This window comes from Manacus candei, unplaced genomic scaffold (genome assembly GCF_025592945.1).
Source record: "Manacus candei isolate 608988 ecotype Guabito, Panama unplaced genomic scaffold, ASM2559294v1 h1tg000013l, whole genome shotgun sequence".
NCBI lineage: Eukaryota > Metazoa > Chordata > Aves > Passeriformes > Pipridae > Manacus > Manacus candei.
The window spans coordinates 3,315,851-3,338,236 of record NW_026138061.1 but is presented as its reverse complement, the minus strand read 5'-3'; the positions used below and the strand labels follow the sequence as shown (position 1 = coordinate 3,338,236).

The window sequence follows — 22,386 nt, the reverse complement described above, 5'->3', positions numbered from 1 at the left end:
TTCAGAAATGACTACAGGCAAATACAGTCAGAAGTCACTGAAAAAAGTGAGTGGTAATGATCAAATTTATACAGAATCATAGAATAGTTTGGGTTGGAAGAAACCTTTAATTATGTATTAATTATTATTAAAATGGACCACAATTCCAATCCTCTACATATACATAACCTCTCAGTGAAGGAAACAGCGGCTCTGAACTATCTCCTCTAATGCAAGTTAAGCAAACAACTTTAAACAAAGCTCAGCAACCCTCCAAATCAAGGCAGGGCAGTCACAGCACTTTTTAGCCTGTCTTCCGTGTATCTTCAAAGCTCTCTGTGAAATCAGTCATAACTTTGCCACTTGACCTCTTTCCTTTGCAACACTGTGACAATTTCCGAATAACTGGGAAGCAGCGCAGCACCATCAGCCTCCACTGTCCAAAGGCAATCTGCAGAGTTTGGATGTAATTTGTATGTATATGACTGTGTTTTCCAAATGAAATGTGTGGTCTAAGCAAAAACAGATCCAGAGTCTTCACTGCCTTCATCCAGACTCAGTCATATGCTCTCACATGTCCCACTGAAACAATCAGGACCTCACTTGCGCCCTAAAATCCCCTAGATCACTCTATCCTACAAGGAGCTCTGTAATGCTCTGTTCAAAGATGAACAGCGCTCAGAAATTTTCTCTTAATGGAAGCCGTATTTAAAATGTTTTTCTACTGTCCTCAGTGGGGTTTCACATTTTGGATGTGTAACAAAGCAGATATCATGTGCAAGAACTATAAATCCTGACTGTACAGAACTATCTTAAAGCTAGAGCTTTAGCACTGGATATAGACCAAATCTGACCCCTTGAATCAAATTGCTCAGATCATCTCTGTTGCTAAAATAAAGGCAGAATTTTGTCCTGAAAGCTTCATGTCGCTCCTCAGCAGTTTGCAGCAGTCTAACCAGAAACCTGTCAGGCTTCTAGTCTGCACCTCAAATAGTCTTGTCAAGTCATACAATCAGCAAGAAGCAGCCAAGGCAGGGTTTTGTTGTCAGGGAATGTAAACAAATAGCAGGCAGTGCTGTTCATCTATCTCAGGTTGGTGCATATAATTTTAATTAAAGCATTTATGTAAATACAGATGCAAATTAGGTTCAATATAGCGTCTGCCAAATTACTATCAAAGACCTGAGGCTACTGGCAAATTATCAGCATGAGCTTTCATGATGTGAGGGTACCAAATCCAGTCTTGGTACAGATGCTGTATATTTTATTTGGCTTAAATTGGCAGTAGAATACCATATTGGTACATACAAAAGAAGCTAAATAGTCTTCCATTTGAAAAAGAGCACTTCGTAGGTAAACCAACATAATTAAAATTCATCCTTTAGACAGCCTATGTCTAGCAAGGAAAAAAACTCCTTTTGCACTTCTGCAACACCTATCAAAGAAACTCAAAGTGCCTCTGAAATGTTAATTAATCGATACTCTCCCCAAGGGATATCTACTTTAAAGATGGTTATATATGGAGCCTGCACTCATCTCTCATTTGCCAAAGGCTCGCAGGAGGGAAAGCCACAGATGTTGAATCTGGATCTAGGAGACCTGAGTCCCTGCTCCTCTGCATTCTCATCACAAGACCTCCCACCACAAATATCACACGAACTTGCTCTCAGCAAAAAGGTGTGAACCTCTTTGGCCTACATATCACTGCCTCAAAGTAGTGTTAACTTGAAAACCTTGTTAACCCTGAAAAGGCAATTACATGACAAGAAAAATAAAGGAAAACAAATCACAAGAGGAGAAAAAAAATACCCCAACATTTGAAAACTGAAGGAATCTTAGATCATGCTGAAAGGATCTTATCTTTGGCAAATGAAAAGGTATGACCAAGATAATGTTCACAGTAATATCAGCATCAACTTCTGCTGACTATTTCTTCCCTCCAGGTGCAATTCCATTTTCAGGGCCTTGCAAATGGAGAGCAACTCTCCTTTCTTAATCCTCCAGTAAGACCAATGCTTGGAAAGAAGCAATAGCTCCTAACGTTTAAGAACAGACTTAACCAGATCAATATCAATGATGCTTAAGCAAATGCTTAACATTTTCCCTGCAATATGCTTGCAAATTTCCGAGGGTATGAAATTCCCACTGGCACTGAATGAAGTGAAATCCAATTTATTCAGAAGGAAGCATGAAGTTGTTTGGAAACAATTATTATTACCAGTGCTGAGGAACAGGAGAAGGAAACACAGTAAGGTTTGCAGTCACACAGGCACATTCATAGTGTGACAAAACGTGACACATACATGACATATCATTACTATGCCAGCGTTGTTTGGAAGACATTTGTAACCAGCATTTTGTAAGCATATGGTCACACACTGGCCCCTTCCTGTGCTCAAAATTAAAAACAAAACAGAGGGACAGGAGCTAAAGGCATGAAGACACAGGCTGGCCTGTTTGCATTCCTTTGCCCTGATATCAGTTATAATGACTGCACAGTCATTTAAATGCTTTGCTTATTGACTTGTTTGTCTTTAGCATTTTGCTTCCAAAAAACCCAAAACTAAAACCCAAGTAGAGGTAAAAATAGCAAGTGTTGGTTTTGAACACTGGGACAGTGGTGTGAATTCCTACAGTAACTGTGATTTCGTGGCTGCAGGGAGAATGTGGAATAGGAGGAATGAGAAATGGAAATGATACGGAGGTTGCATTTCCTGTTATCTATTGCAACAGGCTAAATGTGAGAGCTTCATGCCCTTGGAAGTCGGACATCCCTGCGATCCATGGCTATTAAGAGAACTGGTATGTGCATGTGTATAAATATATATATATATGAAACTTGCTGGAGAGTAGTAACACTTCATGCTCAGCTTCTGCATATCATGTCTGCATCTTAACTGGGAACCCTGATCTAGCAAAATCATTTTCTAGGTCCCCTCTGCGGGAAGAAAAAATGCCAAGTTTCACTGGAGGGAGAGGAGTGGTTGTTATAAAGGATGAGACACTTCCCATTCTTATTTTGAGAGAAAACCAAGCAGAAATCACAGATTTGCCGTGTATTGGTTTCAAGCAGTCAAACTCACTAATGGAGGCCAACTTGACGATCTTCATGACTTCTTGTTGATAATCACACCTCAACAGACTTTTATCTTATCTGAGACTTAACTGGGCAATTCCAATAGATCAAATTACTGCACTAGTTTTGCCAAAGGGTGACTTTCAACATACAAGCATACAGATAAGTAAGAGACTTGCAGGTCTGATGTGGTCTTTGCTATCTGTGGCACTCGGCTGGCACATACTTAGGGACTTGTTTGGAAATCAGTGGTCCCATACTGTATTGAGAAGCTGAGCCATTCAGGAAGCAACTCAAAACCCAGGGACATGAGTGCACCAGAGGAAAAGGAGAGGGCAAGAGGGTATAGTCCCAGCCAGGCTATGGGAGAGGAGGTTTTAATTTCCCACCCGACCTTGTGTAAACCATTTTTATTCCTCAGAGCTTCTTCACTTAATTCTTGTAACAAATACTGGGATGGAAAATACCCAGAAGGATACCAGGTACTTGTATCTGAAGAAAGATGGGCTCAAATAAGCACAAATAAACCACTCTCTTCTCTGCTTCTCCAATAAGGCTGGGGATAACCTTGAGGTGTTTTCCTAAAGCAAAGAAATGTGCAGCTCTAAAAGACTAGGGAGGAAGAGAAGAGCAGTGTTTCATCAAAGGACCTGTAGTAGCAGTGTAACAACATAATCTCTTGAAGGGAGGCAAGGATTAAAAGTCAGTGTGGAAAGACTGAGTAAGTAGTAAAAATCCAACAGTTACCCATCTTTCAAGACTCCAAGGCTGAAGCTGTGGTAGGAAGAGGGAAGGGGGTTGTTCTGCCCAAGAGGTAAAGTTGTGCCTTGTTTCCTCTGTCTGCATATTTTTCCACTTTTTATTTTTGGACCTTGCAACATTATACAGCACTGGATGGCACATAGCTAGAATAACACCCACCATGCCCTGCTCTGGACCGCAGTGGAAACACCAGAACCACCCCACAAAGGAGGATGATGAGAGCGGACCTGCAACACTAAAACGTGTCTTTCACCTCTGTTTTATTCAGGAGGATATCAAAACACACCATTAGAAATTTACAGGAACCAAGATTCCAGAAACACTCCAGCAGCAGACGAACACCCACATAACCTCGTCAAAATGCTACATAGCAGACAGGGCTGTCGCGGCAGAGCCCTCACAGAGAGCCAGCACGAGTCCCTCACAGGCCAGAGAAGGGGTGGCTTCCCACAGTGCACACTGTGCCTCAGGGCTGTGCCAGCACAGCCACGTCACTCAGGGACCTCTCCACTCATTTGGTCAGTACAGATTTGCTGGCAGAGGTCTGAAGTGCAGGCATGGCTTAATCCCAAGCTATTTTCAGAAGACAGGATGCGAGCTAACTTCCCAGCATACAGTACAACCTGTGTGATAATAAAAAAATCCAGTCTTTGTGCCTTTCCAGAGCTGCTCCGCTGGAGGCACAGACCATTGGGTGCTGTCAAGTAAGAGCCAAGAAGCTGATGCCATGAAATAAATGGTTTTATTAAAACTCCAATAGGACAGTTCTCATTGATACACAAACTCTAGATGAGCACTGTTTTGGGCTCTCTCACATCACATTAGTGTAGAAGGACCCACCTACACGAGCAGGGCAGTCAAAAGGCCAATTTTCACTTCTTAATCCAAGGTAAGCACAATGTAATAAACAGCATCAGTGGCAAAAATGAGAACCTAGCACATCTCAAAGGATGATTAAATTCTTCTGAAAAGGCAAGGTTTAGCAGGTCCCTCAGGACAGTTTCATCCCAAACTTAACTAGGAGCCATTTTATTTGGTTGGCTGATCTGTTCCCCATTTCTGCCCATTAGCCAGTTTTGCCATTTTTTCCTCTTAATTTTAGGCTTGTGTAACACTTTCCTAAATCAGAATTTACCATGAACCAAAGCGTCTGCTGGCTGAAGTACCCACCAGTCTAAACGCACTTGAAAATTTAAGCTAATTCTTCTTCTAACCCTGTGCATCACCCCTGAGGACACAAGCAAACACAGATATAGCCTATAAACAGCTTGTTTCTAAGAAAAATGCTGGAGACCCACAAGTACCAGTGAACTACCAGTATCCCATGGATCACTTAGATGCCAAGACATCACCTTAAGGGCTAGACTTTAGAAACCACTATTCATGAATGTGAACAGTCATTTTTATCTTGACAAGACATGACTGCCCTGCCAGAAAAGGAAAATGAATGAGTTGGAGCATCCTCTAAAGCAAGGTCCAGTTCTCAGTCCCAAAGTGTTGAAATCAGGAATCTGCACAAGACTACACACAGACATGCTTTTTCCTTGGAGATGTAACTCACAGCTGAGCAGCATGCAGAAGACATACCTGGAATTCCGCTGCTGCCAGCCACTGATTTAGTTCATGGTTTGATACCAAGAACGGAAAGTTGACGTTTTGACAGAGAACCCCTCCTTTTTCCAGTTACTTCACAGGATGCAGTAAGTTTCTACTTACTGACACTGTTAATTATCACTGTGTTTTCTCACATAATTGATACTTGATCACTGATGCCTTTGGTAGTGATAAGACACAACCCCCAACATTTTGAATTACACTGATCTTCCCTCTGGTCAGGAACAGAGATTTTACAACATCTCTTACCTGTGATTCAACCTCAAATTTAGAGAGGAGGAATAGGGTCTGTTAGGGGTGGCAGACTCCTCCTAACTTCGAAGGAAGAAGTTAGGAAAGGGGTCGCAAAACTTAGGTGGAACTTTGTGCCGTTGCTGAGATGAGGGGCAGATCTTCCATGAGGTAGAGAGCAGCTCTACAGATGGTGAGGTAACAGCACCACTGGCAACTAAAAAACACCAAAGATCTGCTCTGCAGCCTCCAGTGCATCTGTCTCTAGAAGAGCTGCACCAGTCAACAGACAGAGTCTCAATTCTTGTGTTTACCCATTTTTCAGCTTTTGGAGGAATTGCTTCAGTAAAGAATTACGAGAGTCACTCGATCTGGATGCTATTCTTGTAGCAGCAGAGTCCAAGTCTTCCCCAGAAACACTGCAGTTTTGAGGGCAAAACCAGATGGCATTCAGTATGCTCCTGGAATATTCCTGGAGATCAGCGTGACAATGGAGTCCCACCAGGGCCTGCTGCAGTCATATAGGGCACAACATGACCATGTTCTACCACTAAGTTGTGGCTACCACATTTGCTTGTTACAGCAGTGTGAAATCAAGCTGTTAAGACAAACCCTTAAGCACTTCTTCAGTGAAGGGCTTTGAAATTCTATCCTGGATCTACCATAACTAAAAGGAATGACTCCAGGAGGGAAATCAGGCATCCCTTGCAATGTGATATAATGTGGGATAAAATATTCACACTCTGTAAGAAATAATAAGAAAGTTGTACAAGGGAATGTTTCCAATATAGATTTGTTTTGCCACCTGGTTCCAGCTGAGAACTATGTGCAAGCCTAGAAGCTCAAACAGTATTGAAGGCTGGTTATTCCTAACACACCCTGCATCTTCCAAACACAGAAGAGCTTTTTTTACTCTGAAGGTCATCTGCATAAGGAAGAGATGTGAAGCACTGTACAGACAAGTCCTCCCTCCTGGAGTCATACCTGTTCTCTTTGAAGCATATCTCCCTACTTTACCAAAAAACGCCTCCCACATGTATTTACACCAGTGTTCCCTCTGCGGATGGCTGTGGAAAAGAAATATAGATTTTAATCTGCCTGGTGCAACACCAGATGAGCTGTAGTTGGGATTTAGTGGACAGACTCTTTATTGCTGGTATAAACAAGCAATGCAAAGAACACAATTTTATCTCCAAAATCTGAATGGAAGGGAAAAATCACTTCCCTGCTGCTTCTTGGTACTGGAGGGAGTGTTGCTTCTTGGTACTGGAGGGAGCTAAAACCACTAGCACATTCCCAGGGAAAGCACTACTCAGTGCTGTTCCCTGCAATCAGGTAGGAGCTCTGTTTGGAATGCAATGGGAATGACTTGTAGCAATGGCTTCAGAGGAGGCTTGACGAGTGTCCCCCTCATTCACACTAACCAGACTTCAAAAGTAGCATTACAGTTTTGGATAAAACACTTCCATTCTCTGCTGGCTTTCTATTGCTTGGCTCCAGGCAAATTGTTCAACTTTTCTGCCTCAGTTTCCCCATCTCTTAAACAAAATCTCCCCTGGTAACCTTCCCTGGAGGTATCAATTACACTTTGGTGCTTGTAGAGGAACATGCAAAGGAAGGCTCTACAGACAATCTACAGACCATCAATAAAGCATCCAATACTTTAGCAAACCACCAGCTCACTCAACCCCTAGAGCCAGATGTGCAGTGCTAGCTTGGAAAGCCAAAAAACAGACAGAAGCTGGCAGCTTCTTCATATTCATGAGCTCTTTAATAATGCTCAACAAAACTTGAAGGCATGTTCTCTGCTGTTGCTCTTGCCCTTTTGCACAGTGAGCAAGTCATAAATATTTCAAGGGAAGAGTCCAGAAAATTTGCAAGATTGGTCCTTGCCTTTTACAGCATTAATGAGCAGGCCATTAATAGTTAATGAAGCAGCTGCTGGTGATCTCAGAGGTAAAGGCAAGATGAGAACAGTAGTGTTTGCCCATTCACTACAATGTGATAATGCAAATGGCTTGATCCTTCTAACAAATTGTCCCCACCATGGCAAGACCCAGGACCTAATCACAGGACCTCCAGTAGAACCACATGCAACCCCCCTGCCCTGTTGCTGTCACCCAGCAGGGATGAAGACTGCTGCAGATGGTCTGAACGGACCGTCCTGATGCTCTGGGCACATCTGTGGGAGTGAAAAGGCCTCAGTGCTGCATCTTACTTAAACACAAGTGCAATGTTCCAAACACTTACTCAGGTAGGACCACACGCAATGCCTATGGGCAGGTGCCTGTGTGCACCCTTTAGTCACACATATGTAACAATGCCACTAAAATGACTGGGGGTTTGGGTCTCTTGACAGTCTCAACTGCTTGTTCAAAGCTGCACCCTGAAAGCCAAATTCACAATACAATCGGGCAGACAACTTCAAAGAACAGTTTTTGTGATTTCAGTCTCATATACAGAGAGGACTATGGTGAAAAGGTATTTTTTCTGTACTTTTTCATACCTCTGAACTGACATCACCTTGTCTGTATGTTTGCAGCTGGGAAAGCACGTCACCTTTTGGCAACTGCACTTGCCAGGAGCTTTACTGAGGAAGGGTGCCACAGACCAGGCTGCTGGGAGCAACTCCAACCCTACAGCCTGTGCAGGAGCAAAATGAAAGGGGATGGCAAGAAGAATTGGGTATAAGTTTGGACACTGCCAAACTCAATTTCTGTCTTTTTATCCCTGATTTTAAGGGATTTGTGAGGTTTGTTTCCATCTGCCTCCACATTCATGCATATGTGGGCCTAACAATCCCAGTACAGTAACTTTCTACTGGTCTAATGAAAACAGACAGGGTGTGGAGGAGAGACACCCATCACTGGTGCTATGGAGAGTGGTTAGTCTGACCCCTCTTTCCAGTGCATGCAGGAATTCAATCTCACAACTCAAACGCACTAAAAGCTGTTTGCGTTGGTCCTGCTGGCCCCAGGAATAATCAGTCTCCTGGATTTCAGCTCACATCACATCTGGCTTGTCACAGATTAAGCTTTTTCTGTGTTTTTCTGATAAATGTCTGCACAAAAAAAAAAAAGGATGGGTAGCAGAGAGGCTCCCTGAAGAGCCCATGTGGACAGGGTCAGCATAGACCCATCTCCTCCCACAGAAAACTGAGTGGGGTTTGGATGCAATCCGAGTATATCCCTTTTATGTAAGTGTCCTTAGCATAGAGTGCAAAAGTTCATCTGTTCCGGCTGTTCAGAGCTGGCAGTCAAGAGCCTTGCATTCAATGGGAAGAGGAAAAGGAAAAGAAAAGCTTAATTTCAAAGTTACACTCTTAATTCCACCCTCCAAACCAGAGTCAAAGGCAACTGCAGCACTGGGCCCTCTGTTAAATAATTAACTATGATTTGCCTGATCTATCTGCAGGTTCTCACTGAAGAGACAAAAAACTTCCCTATCAACACCCTACTCTCACCTAAGCAGTACGTTTCCTACAAGCACCTCCTGGGATAATCGTCCTCTAGTTTTTGACAAAACTGGTCCTTGGCTTTGCACCTTCCAGCAAGACCCTGCCTGCTACTTTCAATGCAGATCAAAGGTGACCTAAGTAGATCCTTACTGTACTAAGACCTATAAAATAAATTTATTATGTTAAATTTCAAGTAATTATTTTATTCTGTAATTTGATTAAAAACTATAATTTGCCAAACATGCTTTCGAAAAAAAATTACTACTCAGACTTAATAGTAAAGTACATAATTACCAATGACTGTACAGTGCTTCTTTTTAAAACACACAGCACATAACATTCCTTCATGCTTTAAGTTGGAAGTATCTTAAAGTCATTATAAACCTTGATTTAAAGACCTAAATACCTTAAACTATTTAAATCACGTTAAGGATGAAACTTAACATATGAAGAACCCTTCCAAATCCAAATGTGCTGGGATGTTCCTCACTCTCATATCATCTATTTTACATATTTTAAGAATGGACATTTTAAAATCACAGACAAGTAAAAAAAAAAGTTTAGTGACCAAAAAAACCTATCCAACCTCAAATGTTTCTTAATCAACTTCCTACTAGTTGCCCGTTTCATTCAAGAAAGAAGAAAAAAATTATTTTACCTTGTCCTCCAGCTACAATGTAAAACTTTCAGTGCTAAGTGTGTATTAAACTTTCTGTTTCCAACCCTAAGAGTACCTACTTTTTACTGATTTTATAACACGGCAAAGGGACAAGGGCCATTCATACACTAACCAAAAATTAATCAAGCTGAGCTGCAACCCCAAACAACCCAAGTGGCCACAGCAAAAGGTGAAGAGTGTTTTAAGGTGAGTATCTGTAGGTGGTTAAAGACCAATAATAAAGGGTGGCAAATCACAGTCTTTCTCCACTGCTGTGCAGACCAGCATTCATGAATTTGAGCAGAAGAAGGGTCTCTGAGCCAACCTGTGCCAGAAGCTCCTCATGGGAACTCTTGAGGAGATGTTACAGCAGTGCCTTGATGCACAAACCAAACAATGACCTTGCAACATATGGCAGCCTCCACCCTGAGATTCAGTAAAAGTGTCAAGACAAGAGCGAGAAGGAACAAATAAAACCCCTATCTACACAGGGATGAACAAAATGCAGGCAGATTAAAAACCAACATAAAATAAAATAACCTAAGCATGTTAGATGAAAACACAAGCAGTGGTCCTACTGCTTGTGCCAGTGAGAGGTAAATAGGAAAGGATGTCTCAAGACCAAGGCAGCTAACTGAAAAACAGGATCAAATTCAAACCTTGGCTGCAGAAATCAATACAGACTCAGGTACAAATTCAGCTTTCCTGTGCAAATGCACCATGTCCAAAATGCAGCACACTACATCTCATACTGTTGCACACAAAACATCTAGAAGTTCAAAGTGTGGCAGAGGCCATGTGGTAATTCCCATCCCCTCTTGCTGTCTGCTACATTCTGAAAGTAAAGCAGCCTGCAAACAGCCACGAATCCTTTGCCATACAGTACTGCATACTGTTTACATCACCACCAATTTTGGGATGCAGCAGCCCTTGTGTTAAATACCCAAATATCTCCTTGCAAAGTACCTCACACACTCTTCACTGAGTGCTTCATGTTCAGCAGCGCATTTCAAAGCAGATCCCTCACTCCATCAAGCATCACAACAGTGTATTCCCTGCAGATGGAAAGGTGCCTTCCTTGTCCTGCAAGCACCCTGCCACAGCAGGCTCGCTGCTGGGATGCAGACAGAGCCCTCCAAAGGGATGTCAGGGTGGAAACAGGCAGGTAAGGGAAGAGGGGAAGGAAGAGTATACCACAAAGAAATTAAAAATGCAAAACATGCACTCGACAATGTATTTCCTCCTAAACTGTGAAGAGGGTACAGAGTTTGTAGATTTGGTTTTTCTTTTAAAAGAACCCTATATTTATGCCCCCTAGAAATTTTGTGAGAGAGGTGCAGAGGGCTCAGCAGGAAATTGTGGCCAGCTGGCAAAGGGTGTCTGGTGCCCAGTGACCACAGGCATGCTAGGGCTGTACACCCCGAGGCTGAAAGCACTCACCCTTGAGCACTTTGAGGTGAGAACAAGACCAGCCACTGCTCGCCAAGAAGTAAGAACAGAGCAAGCAAAAAGTAGTTCAGATTTCAGGAGATTAACTTTAAATCCACCAACTCAGTGCTCTGATTTGCTGTTGGAGAAGAGATGGGACCGGAGCTAAGATCATCCCCATGTACGAGCTCTTTTCAGCATAAATAATACATTGTGACACTCCTCTCCTGGCTTGGACACGCACTGAGTGTTCGCACGCTCCTCTGGACCATCATACAGAGAGCAAACATGTAAAAATAAGGTAAAACATGAAAGTAAGGTACTTACAGATATGGCTAAGATCCAGGATAATAAGACAAGTAAACAGAATTTAAGGGACTTCAAGTATACTTAAGGTTGAAAGCAAAATCCTTCACAGAGAGCCAACACTTTTTTTTCCCTGTATCTGATTAACTGTGGATTTTCAAACTTGTGTTCGCCTCGAGCACTATTTCCCAAACCACCTCATCCTCTTTACATCACTGCCAGGCACACAGACAAGATGCCGGCAGATATGTAGAGGAGGAGCATCCTGTGAAAACTGCTTTAGCAACAGTAAAATTGTGAGGATGCTCCAACTCTAAAGAAAAAGAAGATGCCAATTTAAAAGCAGCTAAGAAAACAGTTCCCTCCAAACATATCATTATTCCTCGTCATTCCAATTGTTTTAAAACACCTGAGGAGCCGATTCTTCTCTTATGCTGGAGAATCCCAGACAGGCAGAGGAAGTAAAGGCTTCCTAAGGCAGCACTTTCCTGTTGAATTTATTCATCACCTTTTGTACCTGGGAACTCCCTACTCCCACCAGTTGGGAAAAATCCTGCAGGTCCTCAGTGGCCACCAGCCCCTGCACTCCCCAGCCTCCACCGGGTGTGTCAGGGACCCTGTTGTGTTTGCCAACTCTCCCATGCAGCAACTCCAGGTACTTTCTCTGCTGTGAAAATGCCATGAAGCTTCTTTAGCATCGTATCACTGCCGGCTTTTCAAAGAAAACTAAACCTAGCCCTCAAAATAGTAACACGGTGGAGCTGGCGCCTTAATACCCAAGCACACGTTGGGAGGACCTGCACCTTAGGTCAAAGCCCAGGTTAAAAGGGCTTCTGTCTCTCAAAAAGAACTGGCTGCCAAGTCCTGAGAGATAAGGAACACACCTCAAAACCCGCAACCGCGAAGTCATCAATCCTCCCGGTACCGAGTACGACATGACAATAATGAAAAGCTGCATCGTAACTGTGACAGGCTGCAAAAGATGACATGGGGATGCCAGATGGTAAATAAATGAGTGACAAAGGACTCTGCAACTACCTATGCCTGAGTAAAAGGAGGGTGTTGGTGTAGTGGTCCCATGGGTGGGAGCAGTGACAGCCATGTGGACTTCTAGCCAGGCAGCCAAGTGCTCTCCCCAGAAGGGAGGTGAGCACTGAAACAATTTCCACACTTTCAATCGCATGGAAATAAACAGGTCTGACCCAATGCCATTATTCTCAGATGACCAGGAAGGGTAATCTTTTTGGAAAAATGCAGAAAAAAACAGCTTCAGGGGAAACCATGATTCTCAGGGATAACCCTTCCTTCCACAATTTTCAAGATAACTGTACCGAAGCTCAGAAGACAACAAGCACCAAAGCCTGTAACAGCAGTGTGCTCCCAGCATATCATTTAAATAAATCAGTTTCTGGAGAGACAAAAGACAAGGAAAAACTCCCTGTGGTGCCTGACAGTTTGGGCTCAAGAGGATGCTGAAAAAAAAAAACCACAACAAAACATATTTGCTCTTGAGGTGGGCAGCAGGAAGAGGGGTGGAGAAGGCATATCCTCAAAAACACTTCAGGCCAGAATCACCAGGACTTTCCTTTATTTTGTGCAAAAGTGAATCAGCAGCGCTCTGCCTCTCCCGGCAGCAAAGCTCAGAGATGCTGGTGCTGTCTGCTTAGTACTGGATTTCACTGGCATGAGGAGAGGGAAAACCTCTCAGCATCACTTCCCAGGCCTACATCCTGGCACTCTTTGAAATCCTACAAAACTTAACTACCTCCAGCTGGTATACTCTTGGATTTTCTTCCTGAAAATAAGATTTAGAAAAAAGAACAAGTATTTTTCCACTTCTGCTATCTAAGTAAAGTGTAACATAAAGTAACTGAAACTAATAAGCATGAAATTAGGTTGAGAAATATAAAAAATAAATATAATAAACTTGGAGTGAGAAAAATAACACATATATTGGAGGTGAGGGAAGGGGCACAGAGTTCTTGAGAAATATTGGTATTTTACTAAACCCTTCTGAGGGTGCCTTCAGCAGCACCTCAGAACCTGCTTTTTTTGGGTGCTATTAAAAACAAACCCAAACCACAAATAACAAGATTCTGTTTAAAAAAAAAGGACTCACATTTTTCCCTATCCAGTTCTGCTCATAAGACTTCTTCCTCTGCTCATGACACTGGACAAGAGGCTAAGTAACACTGAACTTAAGGTTTCCTCAGTTATGATCATTGACTCAAAGAAAGTGAGAAAATCTCTTTCCATTTGTTTGTTTGTTTGTTGTTTGTTTGTTTTGAGCTCCAGCGAGTGAAATGCAGTTTTAACACTTATTAGAAAATTGTGGGAACAAGACAATTTACTACAAAAGGGAAACCAAAATCAACAGGTAATTTGAGGTTGCAAGTTTAAAAAATTATTTAAGAGGGGAAATAAGGTCAGGACAGGAAGAATGGGGGAAAAAAGGGAAGAAAATCCCAAGATTTCAGGCCTGTGAGAGGATATGAAAACCGGTGCAAGAAGTTCCCATCCCACGCCTCCCACTGCTCACATGAAATTAACTGTCCCCTCCATCCATGCCAACTGGAACAACACTGTAAATCACAGCATGGAAATGCTGCAGGTTAAAAAATAATACTAAAGATATATATCTATGTCTCAAGAAAGGAGAGAGAGAAGCAGAGGGCTGTTTCTGTGCAAACCCAAAGCTAAGGGTTTGCTAAGTGGACTAACACAAGACAAATAACTTTGCTTTTCATCTTGCAACATTTTCCCAGAAGATGAATTTCAGGTTGTGGAAGAGTTTTCCAAGTGAACTGAACTACACCATGGTCAGACAACACCAGTCTGGAGGAAACTCCATGACATGTACAGAATCACTTGCATTTGGACCAGGATGTGCCCACTCCTGTGACCCAGAGGCTCCACTGCCTCCACCTGCAGGGAAGTCTGGGTGTAACTTGGGCTTAACTTCAGCAGTAACATAGGTTTCCCATAGAGGAGGGTTGATGTGCAGACATCAAGAGCTGAACAAGCACATTACAACAGGCATCTCTCTATGGACACATGTCAGTTCTGTACCACTAACGCTTATCACGTGGTTGTATCAGCCTAGGGCATGACATGTCACTCACTGATGCAGCTGTGGTGGCAAAAACCACAAGCAGAAAGGCTGTTACATCAGCAAAGTGGCATTTCTGCCAATGTCACTTATTGTGACAGGGTTTGGGAGGATAAACCCACAATCACATTAACCCAAGGGCTTGTGTGCTCCAAGGCTCTGGGTACCCCATCTAAGGAGATATTAAATACATGCACGCTCACTTTTTACCAAAGCCTGTATCGACGGACAAGGAGCAATGGTATTAAACTGAAAGAATGTAGGTTTAGACTGGACATAAGGAAGAAATTTTTTATGATGAAGGTGGCGAGATAGTGGAACAGGTTGCTCAGCAAAGTTGTGGATGCTTCATCCCTACAAGAGTTCAAGGTCAGGCTGGACAGTGCTTTGAGCAACCTGGTGTAGTGCAAGATGTCTCTGCTCATCATGGATGAGACGATCTTTAAAGGTACCTTTGAACCCTCAGCCCCAGGGGCTGGGTAGCCAGCAGGTTTCCCCCAGCTGCAAGACAAAAGGCAGCAGAAGACAGAGAAGACCACATGATTTCAGAGCTTTCCATGCAGGTGGAAACTGAGCCCAAGGGTGAGCCTGGGCCATGGCCCTATTTAACCTGTAGTCTATGTAGGCTGGGGTGAGCGGTGTTGGGATCTGCAAATTCCTCTCAAAATGTTGGTAAAAGTTAATTTGAGAGGCAAGCAAGTGGTGACCAGGCTTTGCTTAGCTAGATCAGATCCACACTGGACAACAATCTGGAGAAGACATGAACTGCAGATGTAGCTGGGGAGGCTCACTGTCAGAATTACACTGAATTCCTCACCCGTGCCCTGCTTTCACCACCCAGCACATATCTGCATACCTGGACAATTCACAAAACATTGTCCAAACTCGCTGACATCTCACCCCCCTCCACTCCTGAGGTGCGATTTCTAACCACGCAGGTGTTACAGATTACCTTCTTCCCCATTTGCTTCCCGACCTCTCCTCCCCTCTCTGTTGGCCCTCCAGATGGCAAACTCTCCCCTGTCAAGCACTAACATGAGCCTTCCCACCGCCAGCCCCACTCGGGGCACTGCCCACTGCAGGTCAGCTCATGCAGTCTCATCCATGAATTCAAGGGGATGTTGCACAATAACCCAACTCTGCAGCTATCAGAACAAACCCCCTTAGGAGGACTCTTTTAAAGTCCCCTCCTGGTTACCAACATATAAACCTCCTCTGCTTGCCTGTTATTCTCTCTCTGCACATTACCAAAAACCATCTGAGGCCTCTTCAGTGCTAAATACACAACATCATTTCACATCTCTCCCTCAGTTTCACTCATCTCCTGGTTTCACCAATAGACTCACAGTGCTGGTCATTCTACATCAACACAGCTTATGGAAAATTCAGTTTTCACTTTAGAAACCAGTTTAGGGTCTCATGGTTCTGAGAAAACCCTGCCAAGTGCATCATTTTAGATCCAGACTCACATTTCTTGCCACAACCCCAAGTGCATATTTTTTAAAACAAAACAGTCAACCAAACAGCCCTTCTGACTTGCAAAGGCATGGCAGTTTTGGGGAGGGAGGGCTGGCTTGGTGATTTCTGAGCTGCCTCTGGAAGGTAAGGCTGGAATTTAACCGTCTTCTCTTCATCTTCCGAGGGTCCAATTCATTTTATTTCCATTTTGCTACACCTTTGCAAATGAAACTCTCAAATACTACCCTGTATGAAAAGTATTTGGAACATTCTGGAAATCAACAACTCTTTTGGCTTTTCAAAAAAAAACAACAACAAATACTTCTACCCTGTGACTGAACTGTATCATGACATCCAGTAAACTTCAGATCCATTTTTGAAGGATTGATAAAATAAACTAACCACAAATTTTAGTTCCAGTTGACCTGACACATATAAACACACCTTGATAGAAGAGCAGCAATTACTTTAATGGCTTTAAGTTAAAGCATTTATAGATTATTTTAATGCCTATTTTATTACTTACTTTCAATACGAACAGATACCATCAAGAAGATGTGCAGTAACTTTTAGGGAAAGAACACACTTGCTGAATTGTCCTCATGCTTGAAAGAAAGTCAAACTACAACTACACTCCACACAGAATGTAAATGCAGCTTTACTGAAACCTGACAGCCACACTGAAATCTCAGGGAATTCAGTTGTGACATATCTGTTTCTAAAAAGAATCAAATTAAAATACTATTTTGATTTATTTTCAGTACATGTTTTCATTCCTTAAGCAAACACACAAAAAATAATTTAGACATGGGTCAAAACATCCCAACTAGAAGAGACTCCAAAGACAGTTTCTGAGGATCATCCAAGTTAGAGCAAAGCAAAAAGGAATAAAACCTGAAGATGCTGCACACGCAAATACAGTGATGTCATGCCTGGCATTAAAATCTTTGTCTTTTACAAGGATGAGCAAAACCTGCTGTGTTCTCATTCCAGACTGGAGCAGTTTGAAACTGGTTTGAAAATGCAAAAAGAAGCCAGTAAGTTTGCTATATTTAATGTTGGCCTTCTTTTTTTGACCTTTAATAAAAACATAATAAAACTTCCCCCCTGCAACAAGAGAGAACCAAAACGTGATGCTGCCAACTTGGGCTGTTTCATATAATGGATTATTGATTTTACAGAGACACTGTCTAGAAATTGTTGATTGTAATTAGAGTAAAAAGGAAAAAAGAAGTGGTACTTTGAGAGAAAGCGATTGGAAAGAGTGATCTACTTTCAAACACTGACAGTAAGAAATGTCCTGTGTGATGAAACTCTGACAGGAGAACTTTTGGAGTGGACAGGCAGGAAAAATGTTATTTTATGAAGGTGAGTAATCACAAGGGCTTTGGCCTGATCACTGAGCTATACACATCTATACACGCTTTTCCGCCACTGAGTTCATCACAGATACAAGAGAGGACAACATGGGAGAGCTGTTGGCCATTTCTTTCTACAGAAGCCTGAGGGGATAAATGCATATGGGTTCGAACTACAGCAAGGACCAGCAACAACTTTAAAAATGCATGGGCTTCTTAGCATTCATATTCTTCCCAATTGCTGGCCAGCACCTTGCTTTCCCTGACCCGGAGATCGATTTGCAATTCTGTGTTTCAAAGAGCTGTTGAGTCCATACAACATACTGAAGCCACATCTACATTAGAAAGGCTTCACTGGGACAGAAATATATTACACTCACAAAGCACTTCAGTCACAGATACCTCTTTAACAACAATATTACTCATCTAATAGTCTAATAAAACTACGGCAGCACATAGCAGTCTTACTTCACATGCCATTTCCCAGTAAGACTGCATGCACGAGGCTTCTGCTAGAGACATCAGAGCTCCCATGTCACATCTGTGCCTGAACGACCACCCCAGCCCCAGCCAGGAATGACAAACCCTGCATAAAGTTTAATCTGTAGGTTTTTTTTAAAAGAGGCAACTCATTGACCAGCTATCTGTAGATTATTTGTAGGTGAGCTGGATGACAAAGCAGAGCACGGCAATGATTTATCATCATTTGCTGTAAAATAATCATGTTGAGGCAGTTGATATTTTACTTCTCAGCACCAATTTAGAAAGACTTTTTTGTTGTTGATGGGATGATTTTCATTGCTTCACTAAAAGATGGGCTAAAATCCCTTCCTGAACTGGGATTTGACACCTGTGGGACAAAGGAATCAAATGAAAAGTTTTGCATAGCTGACAGCCTTACGCTGTGACTCTGGTATTGCTGCGGGAAATCCCCTGTGCTGCCAAAGGTGCAGCTTCTCAAGGCACTGCACACTCTGCCACCCTCACCCGCTGCTCCCTGCACTGCTGCGGGACCCAGTGGGCAGGAGCTGCTGATGCCCAGCAATCCTGATCACCGTATTACCCTCCCACCCTGCAAGAGTCCTCCTCTTCCCTCCCATTCCTACTTCTTTGGATGCTTTCTCCCCTTCTGCTCTCCACCTCACAACCCAAAACTTTTGCTGAATTCCCCTGCACGGCAAGACCCTCGCAAGCTCTCGGGGTTTCAGAGGAGCACCTGCCGTGAGACACGATGTGGAGCCGCCATCGGAGAGGTGCTTGGGCAGCCCAAGGAAATCAGAGCCATGCCCCGCCCCCCCGGCCATCTCCATCTGGAGGGATTCCCAGGCTCTAAGCGAACAAAAGTGCTCAGGAAAGAGCTGGGCACGGGGATACCCCAAAGTCAGACAGGTACATCCCTACATCATTTCCAAGTTCTATGCCTAGAAAAGAGGGGGGAAAAAAAAATGTGTCTTTCCCTGTCGCCTTCATCCCAGGGGGAGAGAGGGAAGGGGAAAATAAAAGGAGACGGCTCTGTGATGGCTTTGGAAACCGGCTAAAACAAACGGGAAAGTCACCCCTCATTAAAAAAAAAAAAAAAAAAAAAGTGGATGCAGCGTGCCAAAGCCCGAGTTTCCCCAAACTCCTCTTTATTCTGGGGAAAATAAAATGCTACGGGAAGGCAGAGCCCTTCGCTGAGGGTGGAGGAGGGATGGAGCGGGCGCCCGGCTGTGCCCCGCCGCGGTCCCGGCTCGGTGCCGCCGCTCCGCAGTCACCGGCAGCGAGCCCCGCACCACGGCCACGGCGTCACGGGCGGGAGAGGGGCTGGCAGCGACGGGGGTGGGGGCAGGGGAAAAAAAATAAATCAAAAATTAAACCAGAGGAAAGCGCTGCCAAGTCCGGCCGCGGGCGCGGAGCCACGCGCGGCGGCGTCGCCGGGCCCCTCCTGCGCCCCGGGGCGGCTCTGCCCCCCCGGCCCGGGAGCCCGCGGCTCCTCGGCGGGGACCGCGCTGACAAAATCGCCCTGCTCGCCTCTACGTAACGCCCTGTCGAAAGCGGACGCCATATTTTGTGTTGCTGATGTCGACATAGACAAACGTAGACATGTTTCCCCCCCCACTCCTCCTCCTCCCGCTTTTCCCCCCCCTTCACCCAAACTTGCGATCGGGAGGCGGCGGGGAGCGAGAGAAGGGCGAGGGGAAGGAGGCTGCACGGCCAAAAATTAAAAATATAGATAAAAAAATTAAAGAGCCTACCCCGAACAACCCTCCCGGCTCCCACCCCCGGCGGTCTCCCCCCCGTTCTCCCCCTTCCCCAACCTCCCGGCCCCCGCCGAAGTGCCGGGAACCGGACGGTTTCCTGCGGGAGGAAAAGTTGGGTGCGAGCGGCCGGGGCGAGCGCAGGGAGGGGGCGGCGGGGAGCGCCGCGCACCGGGGGAGGGGGGGCCCCGCCTGGGAAGTTTCCTACCTGCGCCCAGGGGCGGCGGCACCGACTGTCCCGGGCGGAGCGGACACCGGGGCTCCGCTCCCGCCGCTCCGCTCCGTGCGCCGCCCGCGGCCGCGGGACCCCGCGCCCCCCGCCCCCGCCGCGCCGGCCCGCGGGCAACACGAGCGCACGCACCGGCCCGGCCCCGCCGCGGAAAAACAAAAAAAAAAAAAAAAGAAAAAAGAGGGGGAGAAAAAAAAAAGGGAAAAAAAAAAAAAAGGGAAAAAAAAAGAGCCCTCGATCGGCGGGGATCTACGCCAAACCCCACATGATCTCTGACGTCAGCCTGCGTATTTGCATACGATACCACCGCCGGCGCGGCCGCCGGGGTCCCTCGGCGCGGCCGAAAGTTGCGCGCTGGGGCTGCGCCCTCCCAGTCGCCCGCCCGGCCCCGGCCGCGCCTCCCCCGGCTCAGCCCCACGAGTTCCCCTCGCGACCCCCCGGCCTCATGCCCCGAGCGCTGCCCGAGGGGGCTCCGCTGCCCCCGTGGTGACACCGCCGGCCCGTTCCCGGTGGCATCGCCGGCCGCTCCGCCGGTCCCCGCCGCGCTTCCCATCCCGCTCCACGGGCGGAACCACGCGGACCCTCCCGATCCTCCGGGTGGAGTCGGGGCTCGCAGCGGGGGCGCTCCCCCCTCCCCGCCTCGGCCCCGGTGCCGGGAGGGTGTGGATCCTTGGTAGAGGGACTGGGAGTGAGGACCCTCGGTCCAGTATCGCGTGGGCTGGACCTCCCTGTGTGGGGATGGCAGCGGCTGGACCCTCGTTCTAGGACGTAGGAACGGGACCACTATCTCAGCATCGCATCCCTACTATACAGACGGCGGGGGCTGGACCCCTGCGATAGGGACAGCGATGGGATCCCGAGGGGCTGGATGAGGCTGTTGCCGTGAGGCTGCCTCTCCGAAACGGGGCAGATTACCTGGGGAGGTGGGAGGCACTTCTTCATCCTCTGCTTGTGATAGAGGTTTTCCAAGCCATCCTCTTTGGGGTGGGCTTCAGGCGGTGGTTGTTTGTTGCTTTGCAGAAGGTGGTGTGTATTTCCGAGGGATGCTCCTGCAATCTCTGCTCCTCTGCTGCATCGCAGGAGTCCTTTCCCCAATTTAAAACTGTCGTTGAACTCTTTGCCTTTGTCCCAAAGAGATGTAGACAGAACCGAGGCTATTTTTTGTTTACTTCAGTGAATTAATTTAAGAAATCATTTGCCGGTTGTATCTTGCTACTAGATAGCAGATCTTCCAATAAATCCAGGCTAGTAGGACTTAAGAGTAGCATAATCTCATTGTAACTTCAAGGGTGCACTATCTACGATGCGGTATCTTTGACTAGATCGCATTAGATTAATCTTTTAATTGTGTACTTAAAGCTCCACAGGCTTTAAATCTCTTCTTGCTTCGGCTCTCTCCCTCCCCCGTGTCGCCAGCGGGGTGGCCAGGCTGCAGCCCTTAACCCAGCGGAGAAACTTCGCTGGACGGCATTTTGTTTCCCTTCCCCGTGTAGGACTGGGGGACTGGCTCCTGTTTGAATGTCAGAAGAGGAGCTCTAAGTTATTGTAACTGAATAATCGCGGAAGAACTTAAATATGTCAAAGCAGTGTCAAAAGACTTTTTTGCAGGGATACCCTTATCTGAGTAGGCGTGTTTTCGACTGCCTGACAGAGTACAGTCTCTCTCTGTAAGTATTTGATAACAGGATGGATTCCTTCCTCGCTGCCAGCAGCCCTGAGATTTCTACTAACTTTTCCTGTTCTTTTCAGATCGAAGCTGATAGGCAGGGAGAAGCAGGGGCATAAGCATCCCCTCTGCACTTGTCCACATCTGGAAGATGCCCATTAGAGCTTGCTGATGCTCATCAAATTCCGGTTTTCCTGCCTAGAATTGTTTTTTTTCTTGTTGTTGTTGGGGGTTTTTGTTGTGTGTGGAGTTTTTTTATTTTTTTTTAATTCCTTTTTCTTATAAATACTAGTGATTATATGTCGTTTAACTCTTCAGTAGCTGCCCATCCCTGGAAATGTTTCTGAATTTTGAATGCTCGGGGTGAAAGGTGGGAGGGGAAGAGTTATTTTAGGGCTCAAAGATATTTTTCCACAGGATACGCTTTTTTCCTACTGTCTTAAATTCCTTTTCTATGATTTGGAAAAAAGAAAAGCCTAAATGTTAATAAGACTACTATGCTTTTGAATGTAAAATATTCTTGAAAGGGCAAATCAATGGAAAAGCAGGTGAAAAATCATCTCCTTGCTCTTGTCCTAACTGAACTTACTTTAAGGCCTGTTAAACTTTTTTTGCATTTCCAAATGCAGAAGGGTCTTTGATTAGGTGATATGGTAGCTAATTCTGCCTTTCAAGTGCAAAAAAGGGCCATCAATGGAAGCCGGGTGTGGGATTTCAGACCTTAAGCCCGGGTTGTAACAAAAACAGTTCTAACCTGAGACCAAAGAGATCCCTGCACCAAGTAAGGCCAGCAGGGAGACTCAGCCGCCTTCTGCAAA

General features: G+C 45.1%; 1 protein-coding gene across 3 annotated transcripts in view; it reads right to left on the bottom strand.

The window, feature by feature from the left end:
- Positions 1-19,984, bottom strand: part of ZHX2 (zinc fingers and homeoboxes 2) — a 75,945-nt gene extending 55,961 nt beyond the window's left edge. For 2 of the 3 annotated variants that reach the window (XM_051778484.1, XM_051778482.1), the window contains exon 1: positions 19,882-19,984. The gene's annotated coding sequence lies outside the window, so the exon portion shown is untranslated. The remainder of the gene's footprint in view (positions 1-19,881) is intronic. The other variant, XM_051778486.1, reaches the window with a different exon arrangement.
- Between the last annotated feature and the right edge of the window lie 2,402 nt (positions 19,985-22,386).